Here is a 25,343-nt window from a genome sequence, read left to right as displayed (position 1 = left end):
ATTCGCCATTTCCCGCATTAGCGAGGTAGCGTTAAGAACAGAGGAGTGGGCCTTTGAGGGAATACCCTCACCTGGCCCAATTCTCTGTTCCTTCTTTTGGAAAATTAAAAAAAAAAACGAGAGAGGAGGATTTCCAGCCCCCCGCTCCCTCCTCTTTTAGTCGCCTTCTACGACATGCAGGGAATACGTGGGAAGTATTCTTTCTCCCCTATCCCCAGGGAACATATATATATGTATATATATATATATTTTTTTTTTTTTTTTTTTTATACTTTGTCGCTGTCTCCCGCGTTTGCGAGGTAGCGCAAGGAAACAGACGAAAGAAATGGCCCAACCCCCCCCATACACATGTACATACACACGTCCACACACGCAAATATACATACCTACACAGCTTTCCATGGTTTACCCCAGACGCTTCACATGCCTTGATTCAATCCATTGACAGCACGTCAACCCCTGTGTACCACATGACTCCAATTCACTCTATTCCTTGCCCTCCTTTCACCCTCCTGCATGTTCAGGCCCCGATCACACAAAATCTCTTTCACTCCATCTTTCCACCTCCAATTTGGTCTCCCTCTTCTCCTCGTTCCCTCCACCTCCGACACATATATCCTCTTGGTCAATGTTTCCTCACTCATTCTCTCCATGTGCCCAAACCATTTCAAAACACCCTCTTCGCTCTCTCAACCACGCTCTTTTTATTTCCACACATCTCTCTTACCCTTACATTACTTACTCGATCAAACCACCTCACACCACACATTGTCCTCAAACATCTCATTTCCAGCACATCCATCCTCCTGCGCACATCTCTATCCATAGCCCACGCCTCGCAACCATACAACATTGTTGGAACCACTATTCCCTCAAACATACCCATTTTTGCTTTCCGAGATATATATATATATATACTTACATAATCATACATATGCATGTATAAACATGTACATATTCATACTTGCTTGCCGTCATCCATTTCTTACGCCATTCCACCCCACCAGTAACAGAACAAAATGCATGAAAGAAGAAAAAAAAGATAACATATACATTCTTCTCTTCTCTCTGACCCCTGATTGCCACCTCTGTGTCAGCAAGGCAGCACCAGGAAATAGATGAAGAAAGGCCTCATCTGCTTACATCCATACACATATATATATATATATATGAGTGTGTGTGTGTGTTGTGCGCAGGAGGGTGGATGTACTGGAAATGAGATGTTTGAGGACAATGTGTGGTGTGAGGTGGTTTGATCGAGTAAGTAATGTAAGGGTAAGAGAGATGTGTGGAAATAAAAAGAGCGTGGTTGAGAGAGCGAAGAGGGTGTTTTGAAATGGTTTGGGCACATGGAGAGAATGAGTGAGGAAACATTGACCAAGAGGATATATGTGTCGGAGGTGGAGGGAACGAGGAGAAGTGGGAGACCAAATTGGAGGTGGAAAGATGGAGTGAAAAAGATTTTGAGTGATCAGGGCCTGAACATGCAGGAGGGTGAAAGGCAGGCAAGGAATAGAGTGAACTGGATCAATGTGGTATACAAGGGTTGACGTGCTGTCAGTGGATTGAATCAGGGCATGTGAAGCGTCTGGGATAAACCATGGAAAGTTGTGTGGGGCCTGGATGTGGAAAGGGAGCTGTGGTTTCGGGCATTATTGCGTGACAGCTGGAGACTGAGTGTGAACGAATGGGGCCTTTGTTGTCTTTTCCTAGTGCTACCTCACACACATGAGGGGGGAGGGGGATGGTATTCCATGTGTGGCGAGGTGGCAATGGGAATGAATAGGGGCAGGCAGTGTGAATTGTGTGCATGGGTATATATGTATGTGTCTCTGTGTGTATATATATGTGTACATTGAGATGTATAGGTATGTATATTTGCATGTGTGTGTGTACATTGTGTATGGGGGTGGGTTGTGCCATTTCTTTCGTCTGTTTCCTTGCGCTACCTCGCAAACGCGGGAGACAGCGACAAAGCAAAATAAAAAAAAATAATATAAAAATATATATATATATATATATATATATATATATATATATATATATATATATATGGAGTGAAAAAATTCAGAGCAATCAGGACCAGAACATACAGGAGGGTGAGAGGCATGCATGGAATAGAGTGAATTGGAACGATGTGGTATACCAGGGTTAATGTGTTGTCAATGGACTAAACCAAGGAATCTGAAACATCTGTGGGGCCTGGATGTGGATAGAAAGCGATGATTTTAGTGCATTACACGACAAGCTGGAGACCGAGAGTGAACTAATGTGGGCTTTTCTGTCAGTTTTCTTGGCACTACCTCACTGACACGGGGTGGCACCGGGAATGAATGAAGGCAAGGAAATGTGAATATGTATTTGTGTATATGTTGATACGTTTATGTGTGTATATGTAGGTGTATGTGCATGTATATGAGTGGATAGGTCTTTCTTCATCTGTTTCCTGGAACTACCTTGCTGACACGGGAAACGGCGACCAAGTATAATAAAATAACCATGTCTTTGCTCCTATGAATGTATGCATGTATACACTTCCCTGCTAAGCCAGGTACCCATTTATCAAATAGCCCTAACAGAAGGATGAAAACTTGGGTAGGGTGTAGGCCAACTGCCACACTCTGGAGTCAAACCCATGCGGGAACAAATCCTAGCCCGTGCTTTCTTACTCATGGTTAATAACACTAACTACTAAACCACAGAGGCCAATGTGTGTTATATTCGTGTGTGGGGAAGGGACCCGGACAACAATTTGCTGGCACTCTAGTCCCCACTCATCAGTCACATGCATGTCAGCACTTCAAATATCTTATTTTTTTTTATTATTAATTTTGCTTTGTCGCTGTCTCCCGCGTTAGCGAGGTAGCACAAGGAAACAGACGAAAGAATGGCCCAACCCACCCACATACACATGTATATACATACACGTCCACACATGCAAATATACATACCTATACATCTCAACGTATACATATATATACGCACACAGACATATACATATATACACATGTACATAATTCATACTGTCTGCCTTTATTCATTCCTATCGCCACCTAGCCACACATGGAATAACAACCCCCTCCCCCCTCATGTGTGCGAGGTAGCGCTAGGAAAGACAACAAAGGCCCCATTCGTTCACACTCAGTCTCTAGCTGTCATGTAATAATGCACCTAAACCACAGCTCCCTTTCCACATCCAGGCCCCAAAGAACTTTCCATGGTTTACCCCAGACACTTCACATGCCCTGGTTCAATCCATTGACAGCACATCAACCCCAGTATACCACATCGTTCCAATTCACTCTATTCCTTGCACGCCTTACACCCTCCTGCATGTTCAGGCCTCGATCACTCAAAATCTTTTTCACTCCATCTTTCCATCTCCAATTTGGTCTCCCACTTCTCCTCGTTCCCTCCACCTCTGACACATATATCCTCTTGGTCAGTCTTTCCTCACTCATTCTCTCCATGTGACCACACCATTTCAAAACACCCACTTCTGCTCTCTCAACCACACTCTTTTTGTTACCACACATCTCTCTTACCCTATTATAACTTACTCGATCAAACCACCTCACACCACATATTGTCCTCAAACATCAAATATCTATCAAATAACTTCAAATATCTATCTACTATATATCTGTCTATATCTCTGATGCCTGTTCCAACTGGAACTCCATCAAGCAGGCAACCCAGGAAATAGTCTCCACAAATTAGCAATCTCCAGTGCCACTTCTTAGCCTTTAGTGCTCACCCATAACAAGCCACTGGCAGAGGGCAACTCTAGCACAGTGTTTGCAGAGGCTCCTGCCTAAATTTTCCTACCTACTACTTCTATCTACTGCTCCTACCATTTTGCCAAAAGGCAGGGTTAGCACATAGTGCTCACCACAGAAAAATCTAGTTATGAAGAATGAGTTGTGTGAGTTAAGTGTTGTGTTTGATAAGGAGAGATTGTATGTTTCTGGACAGAATGTCAGTAGTCCACGTCTGGGTGAGACAAAAAGTAAATTAGCTACTTGGTTTAAAAGAGTGCAACTTGACAACCAATGAAGTGGTGGCTCACTATGCAGCCGTCACTTAAACCTCCTGATACTTAGAGTGGGTATTACTGGTAATATACCAACATGATCGCTGGCTGCCTACCAACTGCCTTCAGATATATCAGTAAGTATTTGCAAAATCACATCAGACATTAGAAATTTTGATTATTTATAATTTCAATCAGTCCTCTGTTCTTAATACTACCTCGCTAACATAGGAAATGGTGAATGCGTATGAAAAAAAACATTATTATAGGTTATAGTATGTAGTGTTGAGTGAATTTTGATATTTCTATGTTATACTTTACCAATTAAGAAAAAATATATACACTAAGTAGACTAAATAGCCTTCAAAATTAGATCAAAAACACATAAATCCAAAGGTTTGTTACGAAGATAAAATCATTGTGGAGATGAGACTTCCTTGTGCTTGAGCTCAAAATAGGCTTATTGTTGATTTATCACTATGGCTCCTAGCACCTCATATGTACACAATCAAATGCAGTCATATTTTAATAAGCATTTCAGGAAGTACTGAATTCTATGTAGGCTTTGAATTACAGAAAAGAACGATCATTTCAAAATCATTAGTCACTCATCAGCAACATCATGAAGGAAAGACAGGGAAGGATGACTGGAGTACCTATGATGAGATTTTTCCATGGTAGCAAAGCTAGAATGTTGCACTCACTACTTAACATATATGCTGAAAAACAACAATTCACAGCCTTTCCTCATCAACTACCAAACATTTTCTGTAAGAGACTTTGATCCAGAAACCCTTGCCCATGAGGACCTTGAGGATGTGGAATGGTTAGCTAACGTATTCAGTTCATCCTCATTCCACAGAAGAATGTATGCTACACCTTCAAGATTATTTTGGTGCTACAAATCTGGCTGAATAACTGCACAGCCCTGAAGTTAACACTTGGGCAAGGTAGATGCAGACCATTCAGCAGCCTTGACCTATGGAAAAGACTAGATGGCCCCTCTCTATGGACTTTCTGTTAACCTGAAACCCATTATTTATATCAGAATTCCACCCAAAAAATTATGGTGGTCAAGTCATTAAAAGCAGGATTACTAAACTTCCTAAGCTTTATCTTCTGAAGCTCTGTACAGAAAGCTTTAATACATTTTCCTGGGAGTCATCATTTATAGGTATGCCTATTTTCCTTATTAGAAAATCACATGACCAAGAATGGAAAGTATTCGGTGCTACTGGAAAGGTGAAGGAACTTCTCTGAATAGAATTATCAGATACTTGTTTATTCCTATTGTTCACTATCTGTTGCACTGAAAACATTCTTGTGTTTGTGAGGAAAGTTTACCTGTATATTTACTACCTGTGTACAAATGTGGAACATATAATTAAAATCACACAACAATGAAAAAAATCCTGGAAAATCTGACAAAGTTCTAAATCTAACTCATATATCTAAACAAAAACAACGCTGTAATACTTCAGTCAAATCAAAATCTTTTGCAAATGACATGAAGTCTCCAAAATATTTCTTCATTCTATTCTCCAAAAGGGTTCATTGATGAACTGAATGCCTTCAATAGCTATCAAGACTTAGAGTCTGATTTAGACACATTTTTGAATAGATTAATATATTTTGAACATTTAAGGTAATTCTTTATCTAAAGTCCAGTAACTAAAGGAAAATTATTATTAATTGCTTTGGTAAGTCCCTCACAAGCAAGATAATGATGTCTTGATAATCAGTACCATTTCATCACTGTTAAAAAGTTTCCCTCAGCAAAAATATTATATTTTCCAATGTTGGTTAATGCTTTCACTTTCTCAGGATTTTCAGTAAATGGCAACTAATCCCCTGGATTCCCGAAGTTTTTCTTACTATAAGTATGGTGGAAATACTTTTTACAATCAGTTTCACTATAGTAGTAGCTTAAACTTGTCTATCCCTTTTCAATAAAAAAAAAAAAAAAAAAAAAAAAAAAGTTTTCAAAGAATACAGCATGGGGGTGGAATTTTTTAGTGCTCAAGAAATACGAAAAATAACCAGAAGTCCCAACCATATCAAAACATCCAGAATAATACTGCTCATAACGAAGTTCACTGAACCCAAGGAAAGCAATATTTATTTGCCTACTGCAAATACTTTGAATGGCACTCTTACTAACATAAGATGTGGGAATCATACCTTGATGCAATGAACAACCCTTACTGGCAGCAGTGACCTTGTAGATTTCTTGTTCTACATCAACCTCCTATGTCCTATGGTTCAGCTTCATTTACTCATACAACTCATGAAGCCTTTTTACTCCTTTTGTTTCTAAGATCTTAACCAGCTTGAAAACAGGGTTCCCACTCTTTTACTGACATAAAATTCAAGGCTTTTTCCAGGATATTTCCAGGATCTTTGAACGTATTTGTATTTAACGATATTGCATTGGGAAAAAAAGACTTTAACCCAATCTGAGTCAATAAGAGTTGACTTGGCAAATGCCAAGCACGTTTTTTCAAAAAAATTGGCCATCACGATCATTATTAACCATTGCTTTCATTACTCCATAACAGATGTGAGCAAGCACTATCGAGACCGGGATTTCAGTTCGATTCGTACCATACAACTCGCCCCACAAAAAAGCCGCAATGTAGCAATAAAGTATATTCAGGGTACGAAAGCGAAGGACGAATGAGGCCCAAGGGAAGTAACCTTTTCCCAACTTCCGTTTCAAGGGTTTTCCCCGGACATTTTCAATTTTACGCGTTTTCCAGGCCTTTTCCCGGACGGAAGCACCTCAAATAAAATTCCCGGGTTTTTCCCGTTTTCCCGGTGGCATGGGAACCCTGAGAAAAGCATCCATATTCATAATTCTACCACTGTACCTTGTACCACCATCCTCTTCCACAACAAATAACATACAAGTCTAGGCAATTCTAGCAAGGAAGGCATAACTTATTAACTCAGTGCTGCAATTCAGTGCATGACAAAGTAGAAGGGGAAAATCTCATAAGTAATCTCATGCGAGTGGCAGTGCTAATGGGAATTTCCCCTCACACATATGCTAGATTTGATTCTTCTGCAAGGTCAGGGATGCCACTAGAACATGTCATATTTTTTACTACTCAACCAATTTCTAAAATCAAAATAAGTAACCCCTTTATCTACTGAAATCCCCCCCACACATGGAGGTACCTAAAATCCACAGTAGGCTCCTGTGAATGGGTTAAGCCAGAATGTAACATTTACTGGCTAAAGCTACTCTTCACCTAATTTCTTTTTCTTCTTTGTTCTGGTTTGAAGCATTCTATTTTCCTGCTATTAATACAGCCATTAGTCTTTCTAGCATACATACATAACTAAGATATCTACACAAAAGTCTACAGTTCAAACCAGAAAAATCACCCTTGTTCTGATGCAAGTATCAGCATCAAGCAAAAACCCATTTTGTGAGATTCAAATCTTATTTCCCCATTTCTTTTAGTGTTACTCTTCACACTAATCCTTCCTATGTACTGGAATTCCCAACTTAAAACTGATTAACCACCTTCTTTGTAGTAACGAATACCTCTTGGAAGGTTTAAACTATAAAAGTAGTGTATTAAAATAAATTAGGTGGTGTATGAATTATTTACCTATTTGTAAAGCGTGGAGAAAGAGTTCTACTGAAATTTATAAGCCATTCAGTAACCTTTCAGATCTTTGTAAACGGCCAGCATTCATCTCCTTAGTTTATCCCATTCAGCTACCAATCTCACACTATACCAGCACTTCTTCACATCATTTCTATCTATCTTTTTCTCCAGTTCTTGAAGAACTGTTTCCTGTCATCAACATCCAGTTGGTTTAAATACATCTCCCATCCCTCTGCTTTGTTGCCCTCAGCATTTCATTATCTCATTGTAGCTCAGCCATCTTACTTAAGGTACCATCTTACTTTAGATGTGTAATGAGTGGGGTGCCACAGGGGTTGGTCTTAGGCCCAATTCTTTTCATGATATAAATTAACGACCTAGAACTCGGTCTCATATCTAAGATATCCAAATTTGCTGACAATAATAAACTAGGAGGTATAGCTGTGAACAGATGGGACCAAAACATGATAATAAGAGATCATAACTTACTAACATAGCAGTCAGACAGATGGCAAATGAAGTTTAATGAAGACGAGTGTAAAGTTATGCACTTTGGAGACAAGACTATGACTGCAAACTATTCAAAAACTCTTTTCTAAAGCAAATGAAGAAAAGGACCTTAGAGTTGTCATTAGCAACCATCTGAAATAGTGTCAAGCAGCAAGTAAAAAAGGCAACCAAATGTTCAGGTTTCATATCCAGGAACATATATTAAAAGATGCCAGAAACAATTCTCACTTTATAATTCTCCAATAAGACCACATGTTAAATATGCAGTCCTGTTTTGGTCCCCAAACTATAAAAAGACAAGGAAAAATTAGAGCAAGAACAAAGATTCTCCCTATAAAAATGTAGACTAGTGCTCAAAATTCTGAACATGATCGATAATGTAAATCACGAACATCTTTTCAAAATACCAGAAAATACGTTTACAAGGACAAATGGGATAAAACCCAAAACTAAAAGATGCAGTACAGAAGTGGGAAAGCCTTCTTTTCCTATTGGTGTGTTAAGCACTGGAATAAGTTACTGTAAGGCATAGTGAATGCTAAGACTATAAATACCTTCAAAAGTAATTCAGATAAATATTTTACAAATTCAAGTATACTCTGAAAAAACATCAGAAATAAACTGTATAAATGACTGCAGTAACAGGGACAGTAGAAGGCTAATGTGCAGCAGTGGGGAATCGGTGATAGCTTAAAAAACTGCTGAGTGAATTACATTTTCTTAACATTTTTTTTACCAGATAGCCCAACCATGGGCCAATCAGGCCTCCTGTTGGCTGTCTTTCTCAAGTAAATCTTAGTTGCTCTTTTATGAAACCCCTCAATCAGATCTTTGTGCTTCTTTAGGAGTGGTGACAAGCTTGCAGAGCATAATTCAGTATAGGGCTGATATAAGTTGTGAATAGTTTACCGAACAAATCCTTAACCACATGCATGGCAACAAATGTAATAATTACCAGCAGACAATTTGCAGCTCTGGCAACAAATTAGGCTCAATGATGACCCTCCGGTCTCTTTTACACACAGATTCCAGTAAATTACTTCTCATACATCAAGATCTTTCACTTTGTCACATTCTCATTACTTTACTCTTACTAGAACTGAATCTCATCATCCATTGCAAGCTAATGTAGTCATCATGATTCTTATTTCTCTAATAGCCTCAGCATCATCTGTAAAACATGGCTGAGTAAGAGTCCAGTCCAATCAAGCAAGCCATTTACAGTACATACATTAGAACAGCTTTAGGCCCTTGAGTAAACCCTGTTGCAACTATCGCTTGGCAGCTGTATAAAAGACTACATCTTTCATGCAGCTACCAACCTCTGCAACAATTTTCTTTCACATTCCAAAAATACTTCTGGAGCAAAGTTTTACCCTCTCCCCTTACCTGTGAAATAACAGCATATATGACAGGTGCAGGGTACTGTTGTTTATAATTCCCATCAAACACTTTTCTTTAGTAAAATTCTCGTGTGCATTTTGCTCAGACTTCCTATTCAAATATTTTCACATGTAAATAAAACAGTAATTTGAGGCTTTTCTTGTTTTCAGTTTATCTGGCAAGAGCTAAAAGATAAAAATCAAGACCAGCAATAATACGAGACAAAATAAATCCCTGGTTAATGCCATATATAATAAAAAAGAAAGCCAATTCCTGTCATTGATGCCAGAAGGCAAGGATGGCAATAAAATTGTTAGGTGGTACCTGTACCTAAAACGAGATGATACAATTTTAAGCAAAATAAGTTCATTCTTGGTGTCTATTTCTGTTATATTCAAATTTATCATTTATCATTTGGGGAAGAGCAGTGTGGTTTCAGAAGTGGTAGAGGATGTGTGGATCAGGTGTTTGCTTTGAAGAATGTATGTGAGAAATACTTAGAAAAGCAAATGGATTTGTATGTAGCATTTATGGATCTGGAGAAGGCATATGATAGAGTTGATAGAGATGCTCTGTGGAAGGTATTAAGAATATATGGTGTGGGAGGCAAGTTGTTAGAAGCAGTGAAAAGTTTTTATCGAGGATGTAAGGCATGTGTACGTGTAGGAAGAGAGGAAAGTGATTGGTTCTCAGTGAATGTAGGTTAGCGGCAGGGGTGTGTGATGTCTCCATGGATGTTTAATTTGTTTATGGATGGGGTTGTTAGGGAGGTGAATGCAAGAGTTTTGGAAAGAGGGGCAAGTATGAAGTCTGTTGGGGATGAGAGAGCTTGGGAAGTGAGTCAGTTGTTGTTCGCTGATGATACAGCGCTGGTGGCTGATTCATGTGAGAAACTGCAGAAGCTGGTGACTGAGTTTGGTAAAGTGTGTGAAAGAAGAAAGTTAAGAGTAAATGTGAATAAGAGCAAGGTTATTAGGTACAGTAGGGTTGAGGGTCAAGTCAATTGGGAGGTGAGTTTGAATGGAGAAAAACTGGAGGAAGTGAAGTGTTTTAGATATCTGGGAGTGGATCTGGCAGCGGATGGAACCATGGAAGCGGAAGTGGATCATAGGGTGGGGGAGGGGGCGAAAATTCTGGGAGCCTTGAAGAATGTGTGGAAGTCGAGAACATTATCTCGGAAAGCAAAAATGAGTATGTTTGAAGGAATAGTGGTTCCAACAATGTTGTATGGTTGCGAGGCGTGGGCTATGGATAGAGTTGTGCGCAGGAGGATGGATGGGCTGGAAATGAGATGTTTGAGGACAATGTGTGGTGTGAGGTGGTTTGATCGAGTAAGTAATGTAAGGGTAAGAGAGATGTGTGGAAATAAAAAGAGCATGGTTGAGAGAGCAGAAGAGGGTGTTTTGAAATGGTTTGGGCACATGGAGAGAATGAGTGAGGAAAGATTGACCAAGAGGATATATGTGTCGGAGGTGGAGGGAACGAGGAGAAGAGGGAGACCAAATTGGAGGTGGAAAGATGGAGTGAAAAAGATTTTGTGTGATCGGGGCCTGAACATGCAGGAGGGTGAAAGGAGGGCAAGGAATAGAGTGAATTGGAGCGATGTGGTATACCGGGGTTGACGTGCTGTCAGTGGATTAAATCGGGGCATGTGAAGCGTCTGGGGTAAACCATGGAAAGCTGTGTAGGTATGTATATTTTGCGTGTGTGGATGTATGTATATACATGTGTATGGGGGTGGGTTGGGCCATTTCTTTCGTCTGTTTCCTTGCGCTACCTCGCAAACGCGGGAGACAGCGGCAAAAAAAAAAAAAAAAGAAAAAAAAAAAATCTCTTCATGGTGTTACTGTGATATTTCTCTTGTTGAACAAATTTTGAAATATCTACAAGGAGAATGATACAAATAATGCAAGCTAGGTTCCCTTTAGCATGATGTAAACACTAGGACTTTGTCAGTCAGATCTTTTGACTGAATACAAAAATATATCTTGATAACAAGTTTTGCAAAGAAAATCTCCTAGGTTATAAAACACTAATTTTTTTGTCTCCTTAGTGTCCTCACCCTTCTAACCCCAAACAGACACAAATCCAACCAGCAACCTTCCATGACATTAAATGTCCAATCGTCCTACTCAATAGAACACCATCAATCCAGGGCAACACATAAGACACACACATGATGTTCACTTACCACACCATAAAAAGCAACTGGTACCAGATTTGGACAAGATATAGAATCAGTTAATGTCCTCTTAACATCCACATAATGAAACAAAAATCGTTGCAAAATATTCCCACTTTAATGGACTCGGCACTCAGTTCTTTGCAAAAGTAGTAGGCCCTTCCTACTGACACTAACCCATAACAAACCACCAACCCCCACACAGAAATAAAAAGCTTAATCATTTCACACTTCAGCAAAGATCCCTAAAACTCTAATGAACACAACATTGGTTGAGGATAAGGGGCTCTAGTTTCAGTGCATTATGCATGACACCTAAAGAATGCATGTGAGCTAATGAAGTAATTTCTTTATCTGTTCTTAGAATCATCTCACACAATAAAAGGCAAAAATGTATGAAAACATCTTATACAAAAATACACATTCATTCATACTCAGTCTCTAGCTGTCATGTGTAATGCACCAAAACCACAGGTCTCTATTCGCAACCAGACCCCATGGGCCTTTTCATTGTTTACCCTGGACACTTCACATGCCCTGGATCAGTCCACTGACATCAGGTCAACCCCAGTATACCACACCATTCCAATTCACTATATCATGTGCATGCCTTTCACCCTCCTGCATGTTCAGGGCCTAAATGCTCAAAATCTTTTTAACTCCATCCTTCCATCTCCAATTTGGTCTCCCCATTCTCCTTGTTCCCTCCACTTCTGATACCTGTATCCTCTTCATCACCTTTTCCTCCCTCATTCTCTCCATAAGTTCATAGCATTTCAACACATCCTCTTCTGCTCTCCCTAAAGCTTGCACTACTTATTCGATCAAAACACCTCACACCACATACTGCTCTCAAGGATTTCTTTTCTAAATCATCCACCTGCCTCCCCACAGCCTTATCTAAAGCCCATGCCTAGCAACCATATCATATTGTTGGAGCTGCTATTCCTTCAAACACATTCATATTTGCATTCCCAGATAATGTTCTCTCCTTCCACACATTCTTCAGCAATCCCAGAACATTCACCCCCTCTCCCACCCTATGATACATCCACTTCCATGGTTCTATTATGCCATGTCCACTTCCATGGTTCCATTATGCCATGTCCACTCCCAGGTAAATAAAACATCTCACATTCTGCAATTTTTCTCCATTCAAACTCACACCCTAACTAACCTATTTCTCAATCATGCTACACCTAATAGCCTTGCTTTTATTCACATTTACTCTCAATTTTCAAGACTCTCATATTCACCATCCTCACCACCCCAACCATAAACAAAATGAACAACCATGGTTACATCACACTCCCCTGTCACAGACCATCCTTTACTGAGAACCATTCACTCTGTTCTTTCTCGTACACATGCCTTACACCCTTGATAAAAATTTCTTACTGCTTCTAGCAGCTTTCTTCCCACTCCCACACCGTATATTCTTAAGACCTTCCAAAAACAATCTCTATCAACCCTATCATATGCCTTCTCCAGACTCAGTGTTCTCAAGATTATACCTCGAGTGAAAAGTTCCTTTTGACAAGGCTGTATCATTGTAAGTATAATCTCATCAAAGAATTTTTCACTTCAAAGGAGTCTATATTTTCCTGCCAATGAAAATAGTGCAACCCAAATTGGGCTGCAAGAGCTTTTGGAAAGAGGGTAATTATGAAAAAAATACATATACAGGTGTCCCCAAATTCTGCCTAGACCTAGATCAAGTGATGTCATCAACAGATGAAAAGGAGTAGTCTCATTCCAAGGGGTCCACAGTTTCATTCAAATTAAACTTTTTTTTTTTGATGATGATATGGTGCTTCATTGCAATGGTATGTTTGATGCAGAATATTTGTTAGTATCCAAATTTTCCTGAAAACGAGTTTCCTCCTACCTAGGACAATGCTTTATGACACTGTGATTGATGTAACTTTTATATTTATTCACAGTCCTTTTGAATATTGTTCAAATCTGAATGTTAGATTTAGAAAAAAAATATTTTTCTTGTGTAAATTTCAGTATCATACCATCATAAGGGCACATATTTCATCAGTTATATGACATGCTGATGTCACCTACTGATATACAAGATTAACATGAAAGTTAATGGTACAATGTCAGGGATTGTTCTTAATAACATTCTGATGGTACTATCAGATGATATTTGCACATGATTAGTCATCATGTCTAGAGGTAGGTGTGATACTCAACTCCCTATGAAGGTTGTATATACAAACATTTTCATGTAAGTAATAAAAGTTACAATAATGTTAATTATAATGTATCTTTTTTTTCACACCAAAATTGCAGTCTCCTGCCTAAATAGTAACAGGAACAAATCAACAATTGCCTAATAGCATTCACCCACTCTATAACTCTTCAGCATAGTGTCTTTAAACCTAGAGCCAAGCCCTTTTTACATGGTTAACCCTGACTATTTTATATGCCCTGGCTCAGCCTACTGACAGCTCATCACCCCATATTCTGATTATATCAGACTGGTTTGCTTTATTTCATCCTATATATGGCTTTTGTCCTGTTGCAAATTCAGGCTCCAATATCCCATGCCTCCTTCATTCCATCCCTTAATCTCTTAAGCCTTTCCCTCACCTATTTTCCCTCTATTCTGAAATGTAGGTTCCTCTTAGTCATCTATCTTTATTCATTCTTTCTGTGCATCTAAACCAATTCAGAACACCCTAGTCAGCTCTCTCAATCAGACTGAGTTTACAACCACACCTCTCTCTTAACAGCTTTCAAGTTTCCAAAGATGCTGAATAACAGTAAGTGAACAGCTCTTCCAGAGATACAGCATCAGAGTAACTAATGACCATGATGGACAGCCGCACACAAAGTTAATCAAAAAGGATGCAGAGAAATAATGGTTTAAAAGGTGTTACAGTAATGAATGGCTAGAACACTATAAGCAAGGAGACACTGAATGTTTGCAGTTTCCAAAGGTTTAAAAAGCATACCTCAGAGAACAAAAGACTCAGAAGATGGGGCCTCATGAGTGTAGAACCCTATCCCGTTACTGTACATATAGGTAATTACGCTCATTCCTTACAAGATCAGTGCACCTCGCACCAAATACTGTCCTAAGGCATTTCAATCCAATATCCGCCTTCCTCCTTTGTATTCATGGCCCAACACTTACATCCATACAACACTGTCATGATTACTATACCTTCCAACATAACTAACTTTGCCCTCAATAGAAAGTGATCTCTCCCACAAATTCCTTAACCCCTATAGGACCCTAATCATACTTGTAAGGTTTATGTTATGGGGACCCTAACCATCCACGTAAGGCATCCATTCTCAGTATGTACATATGCCTTATGATACAAGCAACTGTAATTATCCCCATAAAAAACCTGGTTTTGTCAGCTACCCATACAAAAGTAAGAAACTAGTGCTCCCATGCAGGTGCATTAGTTACTTTCCACAAAAGACATGCATGCTCGATACAGCCAATCAAACAGTGATACTCTCTGGGGCACTAATGAGAGATAATGATTCAGAGACTGATGAATTCTTCTCATGAGAATGTGATTTTGATCATAACAAAAAATAAATTATCCTGATTATGACATAGAGGAAATATGAGTGCCATGAAAACTGTTTCAGAAATAATCAATGAAAAATCATGCAATAAGTAAATGTACAAAACATTGTGAATACAGTATATATCTAAAAATTATATAAACACAATAAAAAAGTGAAATATCTGATAATAATGTAAATAAATCATGCATAAAACCTATGGTGAAGTGAAATTATACAGGGCACCTGAGAGGAATTTTATCCGAGGGTACAAAGTTTCTTTTAGACCTCCTTCCCTTCTCCATTGGTCATCAAGTACTTATCCACTACAGTATTAGGCCATGAGCTGTAAGGCCAAAAAGGGTATGGAAGATGAGAGAGGATGTGGAATGGAGTGCTCTTTTGATTTTTGGACCACCCGGCCCAGGTACAATGTACCCCAAATAACCCCCTCTCAGAGGCCCTGCCACTGAAATATCCTACATAAATCTTTATCATTCCCAGCATATCATGTTCCTTTCTAATATCTCCTTCCTTCCATTCCTCTAAGTCATTTTTTGATCAATCTGCTGGTTGCTCGGCTTCTCATCCAAGTCCTTCTCAATCTTACAGACTACATCCTCTCTTTCATACACATACCAGTCTCACATCACATGGTTTTCTTCAAACAATTATTACAAAACCTAACTCTAGTAGGCTTTGGGTTCACTTCATGCAATTCTTACAGAACCATTCTCCACACATTCCACAAATGAGAAAACTCCTTCATTCAAACCACTGTCCCAGTAAAGTACCAATTAATAGGAACCATGAAATAACTTGGATGAAAATGAATACATACATGGTATCTTTACACTTATCAAAATAAGTAAAACCAAGGGAGCAAGATTCCTTGCATTAATTTTTTCCCCTCCTAGAACTAAAGATCTTTAATGTTCAGGTAAAATCTGCAGTTAAATTAAGGGAAACATTAAAACAAAGTAATAGAACCTATGAAAACATCATGAAGAAGACAAAATTTACTTAAACATTCAGTGTCATACTCGAAGTATACCACAGAGCTTTTAATGCTGCCTCCACCATATTGGCAACATGCAGCTGGCGGAAATAAGCACATTTAGCAAACTAACTTCCCAACAACAGAATGCAATAACATCCTACAATTAATTTCTCTTCCAATTACAAACGAAAATGTAGTCCAACGTGGGGTACTATTACCGTTTCAGACACCCAGCGAACTTTTGTTAGGTTTTTAGGGGAAGCAAGATAAGATTTTTGATGGTTTAGTTGATTTCATGAAGTGTTTCCTTTAATTTTACCCCACATTTTCAAAAATACCATAGCCCCCTCCTCCCCTGAGTATCATGTAATGCACATACATGTTAAGTTTCCTTACATGCATTCCTTCCATATGCACAAGTTATTTCACTGATGTTCCCGGAAGGTGACTTTACCCAATATTACTACGTGTACGAGAATGCTCACCATCAGACACTATTCCTGCCTTCTGAGTTGACCCCATGGCTTTGTTTACACTTTGGGTCAATTGTTTACACCTTGGGTCCATCATGGGTCACCTTAGGTCCTCACATCTGCCATGAGTTTCTTCCTCTCCTCGCCTACGGTGATGTTCATCCTAACTTGCACCTTTGAGTCTTCATTCTGGTCATTAAGTAATTTCAGTGGTATATTGTCTTCTACCAAGATACGAACAACTTAAGCGTAGGCCTTCCACTATTTTGGGCACAAATTTCGACCGCCATCTTCTAAAAATTCACAAGTGCCTTGAAGGCATTTCCGATTTTTGAAGAATTTTTAATATTTTCTATCAAAAACTTCCGTATGATACAAAAGCAAGGGTTGGGGTAAATTATTAAAAAAGAAATTTCACAAATTACACAAACCAAAAACGTTTGTGTAATTAAAAGCACATAATTCATTTCTGAATTCTGGAAGCCTCTTTTTGCTAGAAACAAAAACGCCCTCCCAAAACTTGTTCAAACTGACATATAAAACATTTTCGATACCAAAGTTTTCAGTTCGATAAATGACTTAGAAGACTACCACTAACAGCAGAAAGACCTTTAAAAAAAGACGGATAAATAGAGAGACAGCTCTTCCTCTCACAGGCCCAGAAATATGTATGCAACAATGTCAACTGCAAATTTTGTTTTTTTCCCTCTACATAGACTGCATGCTCAAAAGTAACAATCGTTAATAACAAACTAAGACACTATATTTCGAGGAGCCATAACAATAATGTCAAAATCGATGGAAATAAGACATATACAAAATCACATTAACGTGAATGCTACCAGATCTTGAGGCAAGAGCGGGGCATGTCTACCAAGATGAAAATGATGAAATGATCTCGCTTACGTCAATATCATTCATACAAGTTGTAATTATAATACTGGCCCAATTATCACCTTTTTATTATTATCATCATTATACTTTTCACTGGAAGTTTTCTTCACTGATAACTGAGGCGTTCGCGCAAGGTGGATGGGGGCCGACTTTGGGGTATGACTGCTTCCTCTTTGAGGCCGGTATTAAATATATTAATATTGAACCATTAATCTGCAGCTTTTGAGGCTGGTGTTAATTATATTAAAATTAAACCATTAATCTGCAGCTTTTGAGGCCGGTATTTAATATATCACTATTGAACCATTAATCTGCAGCTCTGGATCTGAAATAGTGTTACCCCAGAGCTGGTACCCTTCTGGCTCGCCGATATATATAATATAATATTCATGTCTTTATTATATGTTTAATTTTAAGGTTAACGTGTCCCATAAAGAGGGTAAGAAAGAATACCATTTCCATAGCTATTTTGATGAACAATAAAAGTTGTAGGAATATTTGCTCTAGGACCCCTAGTTAGGGCATTTGTAGTTATAGAATGAAAATGATTGCACGCCCAATGACCTCCCTCATGGGTCGTTAAACCCGACAAACAAATAAAGAATAGAATATTGTAGACTTTACAAAAAAAAAAGATATTATAGACTTTCAACCGTATTTGCTTGAAATTTATTTTTGATACTAGCGAAGCCTTGAAGGTTTGGCATTTATGATACTTCAAATGTCCCTAACTTCTCAATTTGAGAGGAAGCACCTTCATCAGAAGAATTAACTCCAGGGAGACATGATAATTGAACTGAATTAGTTTTGACGCACTGATTGCTTAATTTTTACTTAAAATAAGTGAAATATTTCCTACCCAGCAATGAACAGTTGATAGTCTGTATGGATTCAATACTTTCCAATTGCTTTTATATGAAAAAGATACTTGGATTGCAACGAAATCACAGCTCCATTTTAGGAGACTTGGAGTATGGCGGAAAATGCCAAGAATTTGGGGTATGGCGGAAAATGCCAAGAATTTGACGAAAAAAAAAACTTCCCTTGTGATCAGGCTGTGGCCTCAGAATTGAAGTTGTTCAAGCATAAATGCAGTTCCTGAGTTCAGTAAAAGTAAAGTGGCAGTCATTTTCGAATTTTGATACCAACCCATTTCGTGAAGATAAGTATTTTCCATGAAATTATTCTAAATATGTCTTTATTTGTTATAATATATATATATATATATATATATATATATATATATATATATATATATATATATATATATATATATATATCACAATTAGTGGAAAATCGTAATGGTAACGTTTCGAAAATACTTGAATCTTTTTGCTAAAATAAACTTAATACATCTAATATGGCTTTGTCGATTATGCAATTTGACCAGCGCCTAACAATCAATTACGTACAGTGTTCCGTAAGCGTGATTAATAATATTCTCTTTTTAACATAATCAATAAATACATTACCCATAATTCAAAATCATACATCTTTCACATCTACGAAAATATGCACTACGGCAGCAAAGGTTCAAGATCACATGATAAATAGGTATATATATATATATATATATATATATATATATATATATATATATATATATATATATATATATAGATAGATAGATAGATAGATAGATAGTATTAAGTTCACTGTACCTTACTGCTTGACATTTTCGTCTGCCTTAAAATTTCACAAGCAAGGTAGTTCCAGCGAAGTCAAAATGTCTCGTAACTTTACCTAAGCTAAAACTCAATTAACAAACTAGCTAATAAATCTGTAAATATGTTACTTACCTTCCGCCGACAGGACAGCCATCAGTCACAAGGGGGGGTTATAATATCCCATAATTTATCGCACAAATATTCGAGGTAATTACATTATATTCTGGTAATGTATGTATTTCCAACGTTTATAATACTACACACGTCAGTTACTAACTTAACACTACGGTATTTTCACCATATTGCCCAGTAAATGCTGTAATTTCATTCTTTTCCAATAATTGTTTAAACTCGAATATTTTTTGTTCTCACTTTTTACAAACTTTTCTACCATATCAAATCATAAATCAGTATTCACGGTACACTGTTTTCAAATTATTTTGTATTTCCTGAAATGTAACAATATATATATATGTACTTCCCTTAGTTGTTATACAATTCATTTCCTTTTGTCTTGAAATTGTATCATTGGCTCCATCAATTTTCCGTAATACACTGACACTGTTTAGCGGGGGAAATCCATTATTGCACTTTATAGAGGCCCGAATTAATGTAACTCCATTGCAAGACCATTATTATTATCGTTTATTTCACATTCACTTAACTTTGATAATAAAGTTAAAGAAATATTTTCCACAGCACACGCGCAGCACGTCTTACCTCCACGGAGGTCAGCGGGTAACTGACCGTTGACCTAACGGTCGGGTGTATGCGAAGACCAGGTAAAAAAAAGGTCATGACCAGTAGTTTGACCATCGAACTGGTAGTTTGGCCAAGCCCTTTCAAACACGTAGGAAACTTATGCTTCGTATATCGATTTTTTTTTCTCACCAGTATATAGTTTTTAGAGTTTAAAGTTAATGTCACTTAAAATATTAATTAATTCATGGCTGAGTTAGGAAGGTACTCATTAACAAACTAATGGGCTGGGCAACAAGTTGTTATCCTTCCCACCTCAGGTCTGCAAACGCTGCCTGACCCCCTAACCGCCAGGTCGTATGAGGTCACGTTGGCAACGCTACCTCGGTCTCAACCATGACGTGACGCAAAGCAATTAAACGTGACCAGATTTTTTTCTGGCGTTAAAAGCGGGAGATCTCTTTAATATTTGTAGAAAAAATATATATATATGACGAGCCATTGAAATTTAAAGTGTAATGTGGCTTATCATTTATATTTCATACATCGTACATTACCCCTTGATAGTAATTTTAACTTTAAAGGATTTTAAAAGAATTTCCCAGTAGGTGATAGGAATAATCGTAGGTTAATAGAAATAGGAGAGGCGGCCCAAGTGGGATCAGGGATAAATCCTTAACTGGTAGATCTAGTCGTTTATCCTTAAACTGGTAGATCTAGTCGTTTATCCTTAACTGGTAGATCTGGTCGTCCGTCACTTAGGTCGGTGTAGACTTCCCAGCCACCTGCTGGGACTATTGTGTCCGCCCTCACCATGTTGTACATGTGTCCTCCCGCGAGGACTGACTCTATTCACGTCTGAAAGGCTCCTCCTCTACTTCTTTACAGCATCTTAACAACCAGGGAGAGCTTGAATTCTTGCTACTATGGGCTGGAGATGCACTTTTGGACATTTTTTTTCTTTTGAGTGGGGTGTTCAGCATGCACAGGAGAGTAATACTTGTCATTTACGTTTTTTTTTTTGTACAATCTCAAAGGCATTTACTTTGGACTTTTGGTAACGGCCTGAGTACCCGATATAGTTGGTCCATAATAGCGATGTAAAAAAAATAGCAACGTCTAGGAAATGTAGCAGTAGCAAGGGAAACATGTCTAGGATTATCTAATGTCTGGTTTTAGTTAAAAGCAGTTTTATCTGCTTGTAGTTTTACTTTTCTAGTCTGTTTCTGTCAATGCTTTTCATTTTCAAACATCATCAGCCACATATTTGACGTTTGCATTTGAAAAAATGAGCCACTGGATTTGTGTCACCGGCGGTATTGTATGGATTAATTCAAATATACTTTTATCACTAAGTAAATCATATAAAATCAAATCAAAGACGTGATAGAGTTCTACAGTATGGTTCGATATGAGTTTTATTTTTTAATTTCCCCAAGTACAAACTTTGGGAAATGGCTACTTAACGTTTAAATAGGTCTTTTATTACGATGACAAAAATATCTGCATAGACCAGAGCAATCCTATACTTCGTAGTAAAAGATTTTTTTTTTTTTTTTTTTTTTATACTTTGTCGCTGTCTCCCGCGTTTGCGAGGTAGCGCAAGGAAACAGACGAAAGAAATGGCCCAACCCCCCCCCCCCATACACATGTACATACACACGTCCACACACGCAAATATACATACCTACACAGCTTTCCATGGTTTACCCCAGACGCTTCACATGCCTTGATTCAATCCACTGACAGCACGTCAACCCCTGTATACCACGTCGCTCCAATTCACTCTATTCCTTGCCCTCCTTTCACCCTCCTGCATGTTCAGGCCCCGATCACACAAAATCTTTTTCACTCCATCTTTCCACCTCCAATTTGGTCTCCCTCTTCTCCTCGTTCCCTCCACCTCCGACACATATATCCTCTTGGTCAATCTTTCCTCATTCATTCTCTCCATGTGCCCAAACCATTTCAAAACACCCTCTTCTGCTCTCTCAACCACGCTCTTTTTATTTCCACACATCTCTCTTACTCTTACGTTACTTACTCGATCAAACCACCTCACACCACACATTGTCCTCAAACATCTCATTTCCAGCACATCCATCCTCCTGCGCACAACTCTATCCATAGCCCACGCCTCGCAACCATACAACATTGTTGGAACCACTATTCCTTCAAACATACCCATTTTTGCTTTCCGAGATAATGTTCTCGACTTCCACACATTTTTCAAGGCTCCCAAATTTTTCGCCCCCTCCCCCACCCTATGATCCACTTCCGCTTCCATGGTTCCATCCGCTGACAGATCCACTCCCAGATATCTAAAACACTTCACTTCCTCCAGTTTTTCTCCATTCAAACTCACCTCCCAATTGACTTGACCCTCAACCCTACTGTACCTAATAACCTTGCTCTTATTCACATTTACTCTTAACTTTCTTCTTCCACACACTTTACCAAACTCAGTCACCAGCTTCTGCAGTTTCTCACATGAATCAGCCACCAGCGCTGTATCATCAGCGAACAACAACTGACTCACTTCCCAAGCTCTCTCATCCCCAACAGACTTCATACTTGCCCCTCTTTCCAGGACTCTTGCATTTACCTCCCTAACAACCCCATCCATAAACAAATTAAACAACCATGGAGACATCACACACCCCTGCCGCAAACCTACATTCACTGAGAACCAATCACTTTCCTCTCTTCCTACACGTACACATGCCTTACATCCGTACGTGTAGGAAGAGAGGAAAGTGATTGGTTCTCAGAAATAGTCATTAATAAAGGATATTTTGCTGTTGAACTAAAAAATCGTAAATTAGGTCCATAAAATATTTTTGTGCTGCATCAAAAGCAATGTATGATGCAGCACCTTAGGGAATGAGAGCAATAGAAAAGAATTAGGCCAATGTCTTTCAGGAACAGAAGGTCGAGTCTTGGCAATATATGATGATTTTAATTGATCCTCGTGTAAAATATCCACTAATTTCTTGAAAGATAATTTATATACCCTATCGAAGGTGCACGCTTTGAGTTCCTGTCTTTTCAAAATTACATATCATAGTCAGCTTTTTCCCTTTTATATTCATATAACCATATGACCTCTCGAAGGTGAAGATTAAATAAAACTGTGATCAAAGGTCTTTACTGGAAGTGAAATACTTTTCCAACCAATTATTTTGCACAGCACCCTGCACCATAACCGTATTTTCGCACGTATTAGCAAGTTTCCCCACTAATATTGCTGATGCACAGATTTTCATGGTCAATCAGCTGCCACAGGTATAAAGCATTTATCACCAGCTGTATGCAAATTAAATGAATAAGGTGACAACCATCTTTGCACTGATCGCCTACACAAGTCTTGCAAGGAAGTCATTTCGTATATTCCATGCTTGTTCACGATACAAATAATCTTCATAGTTTTAATTTCTTGTGATAATTTTACTATAGTTCCCCATCTACTTTGTCTGGAATGTGAATATAGTCTTCAGAAATTTATGTATTGTTAAGAATATGTTGTTTAAGAAGTTACCAGATAGTTCATCTGGATGTATTAGCAATGTTGCAATTGTAATTCTTTATAAGGAACACATTTAAGGATTTTGCTGCCAGATATAAACAATAAATACAGAGAATAAGGTTTAAGACAGGATTCCATTGTCTTACTTATACATATTATGGCTAACATTGTATTGACATCATGAATGGTTCCACAATTCTTTCATCTACAGATTATCTGGTTGGGGAAGAACAATATAGCTTCAAGGTGTGTGGATCAGGTGTTTCCTTTGAAGAATATGCGTGAAAAATACTAGAAAACAGATAGACCTGTTTAATATGTATCACTGAAGGACCTGGAGAAGGAATATGATAGGGTTAATAGAGATGTTCTGTGGACAGTATATGTTCTTTGGACAGTATATGGTGTGGGATGAAGGCTATTAGAAGTAGTGTTTTTATCACAAAACTAAGGTATGTTTGAGAGTAAATAGATGAGGGTGATTTATGCCAGGTGGAGGTGCATCTGTGGTAAGGCATGTTTGAGAGTAAATAGATGAGGGTAATTTATGCCAGGTGGAGGTGCGTCTGTGGCAGGTATGTATGATGTCACAACGGGTATTCAATTTGTCTATGTATGGTGTGCCAAGGGAAGCGAATGCAAGGGTTATGGCGGGAGGAGCAAGGGGAGAGGATGCCAGGTAGTTGAGTCTGTTGTTTGCTAATGATACAGTAATGTTGACAGATTTGAGTGAGAAACTACAGAGGCCTAGTGTTCGAGTTTGGGATAGCGTGTGAAAGGAGATAGTTGGGAGTATATCTGAATGAAAGCAAGGTTATTTGATTTAGAAATGAAAGCAGATAGGTTCTTTAGAGGAAGTGCAGTACTTTAGATACTTGGGAGTAAATAGGGCAGCAAATGGAGCCATGAAAGTTAAAGTGAGCCATGGGATGGGTAAGGGGGCAAAGGTCTTGGGTGCAATGAGGTATGTATGGAAAGAGAGAGGTCACCACCTATGGTCAAAGATGGCTATGATTAATGGTATTGTAGTCTCATTATTGTGGATGTGAGGCATGGGCCTTATATAAAAATGTAACGGACAAGGAGAATGAGAATAAATTGGAAATTAAATGTTTGAGGACAATGTGGTGTGAAGAGAGTTGAATGAATAAGAAATAATAGGGTAAGAGAGAGGAGCATCTATAAAAATGTATGAATGAAAGAGCTGAAAAGGTTGTGCTGAAATTGTTTAGACATGGAAAGGGTGACTAGGAAGATATACATGTCAAAGGTGGAGGGATCAAGGAAAAGATGAAACCAATGAAGAGGTGGAAGGATGGAGTGAGATGGAGTGAAAGATATTTTGAAGGCATGGGGGCTAAACATGCAGAAGAGGATGAGGTGTGCAAGAGACAGAGCTAATTGGGGTGATATGGTTTTCTGAGGTCGAAGTGCTGTCAAAGGACTGAACAAGACAAACAAAGCAGTTGGGGGAAAACGTGGAGAGGTTCGTGGGGCTTGATTGTGGATATGGGGCTCTGGTTTTAGTGCATTATACATGACAGTTACAGAGTGGATGCAAGCAGATGAGGCTATTTCTTCATCTGTTTCTGTCGCTACCTCATTAATACAGAAAATGGGGAACATGTATGAAAAATATACATGTATATACATGCAGAACTATCATCAAGTAGAAAATCAAAATTAAATAGAATTAAAGAATACAGAACCATTAAATAAAATAAAAAATGTACTGTTCACTCTTCTAATCAATTAACCTGTTGTGTCTGACAAATCTTCATAAAATTGAAAATAACCAAGATGCACAGAGGTAATT

The 25,343-nt window shown here is 38.4% G+C and overlaps 1 long non-coding RNA gene across 1 annotated transcript in view; it reads right to left on the bottom strand.

Annotated features, from left to right (window-relative positions):
- The window catches only part of LOC139759130 (uncharacterized), a 45,004-nt gene extending 27,945 nt beyond the window's left edge, over nucleotides 1-17,059 (bottom strand). Inside the window, exon 1 of the long non-coding RNA XR_011714996.1 lies at nucleotides 16,754-17,059. This is a non-coding gene — a long non-coding RNA (uncharacterized lncRNA). The remainder of the gene's footprint in view (nucleotides 1-16,753) is intronic.
- Nucleotides 17,060-25,343: the final 8,284 nt, after the last annotated feature.

The sequence above is a fragment of the Panulirus ornatus genome, chromosome 32 (assembly GCF_036320965.1).
Source record: "Panulirus ornatus isolate Po-2019 chromosome 32, ASM3632096v1, whole genome shotgun sequence".
Taxonomy (NCBI): Eukaryota; Metazoa; Arthropoda; class Malacostraca; order Decapoda; family Palinuridae; genus Panulirus; species Panulirus ornatus.
This window is presented reverse-complemented; position numbering and strand designations above follow the sequence as displayed.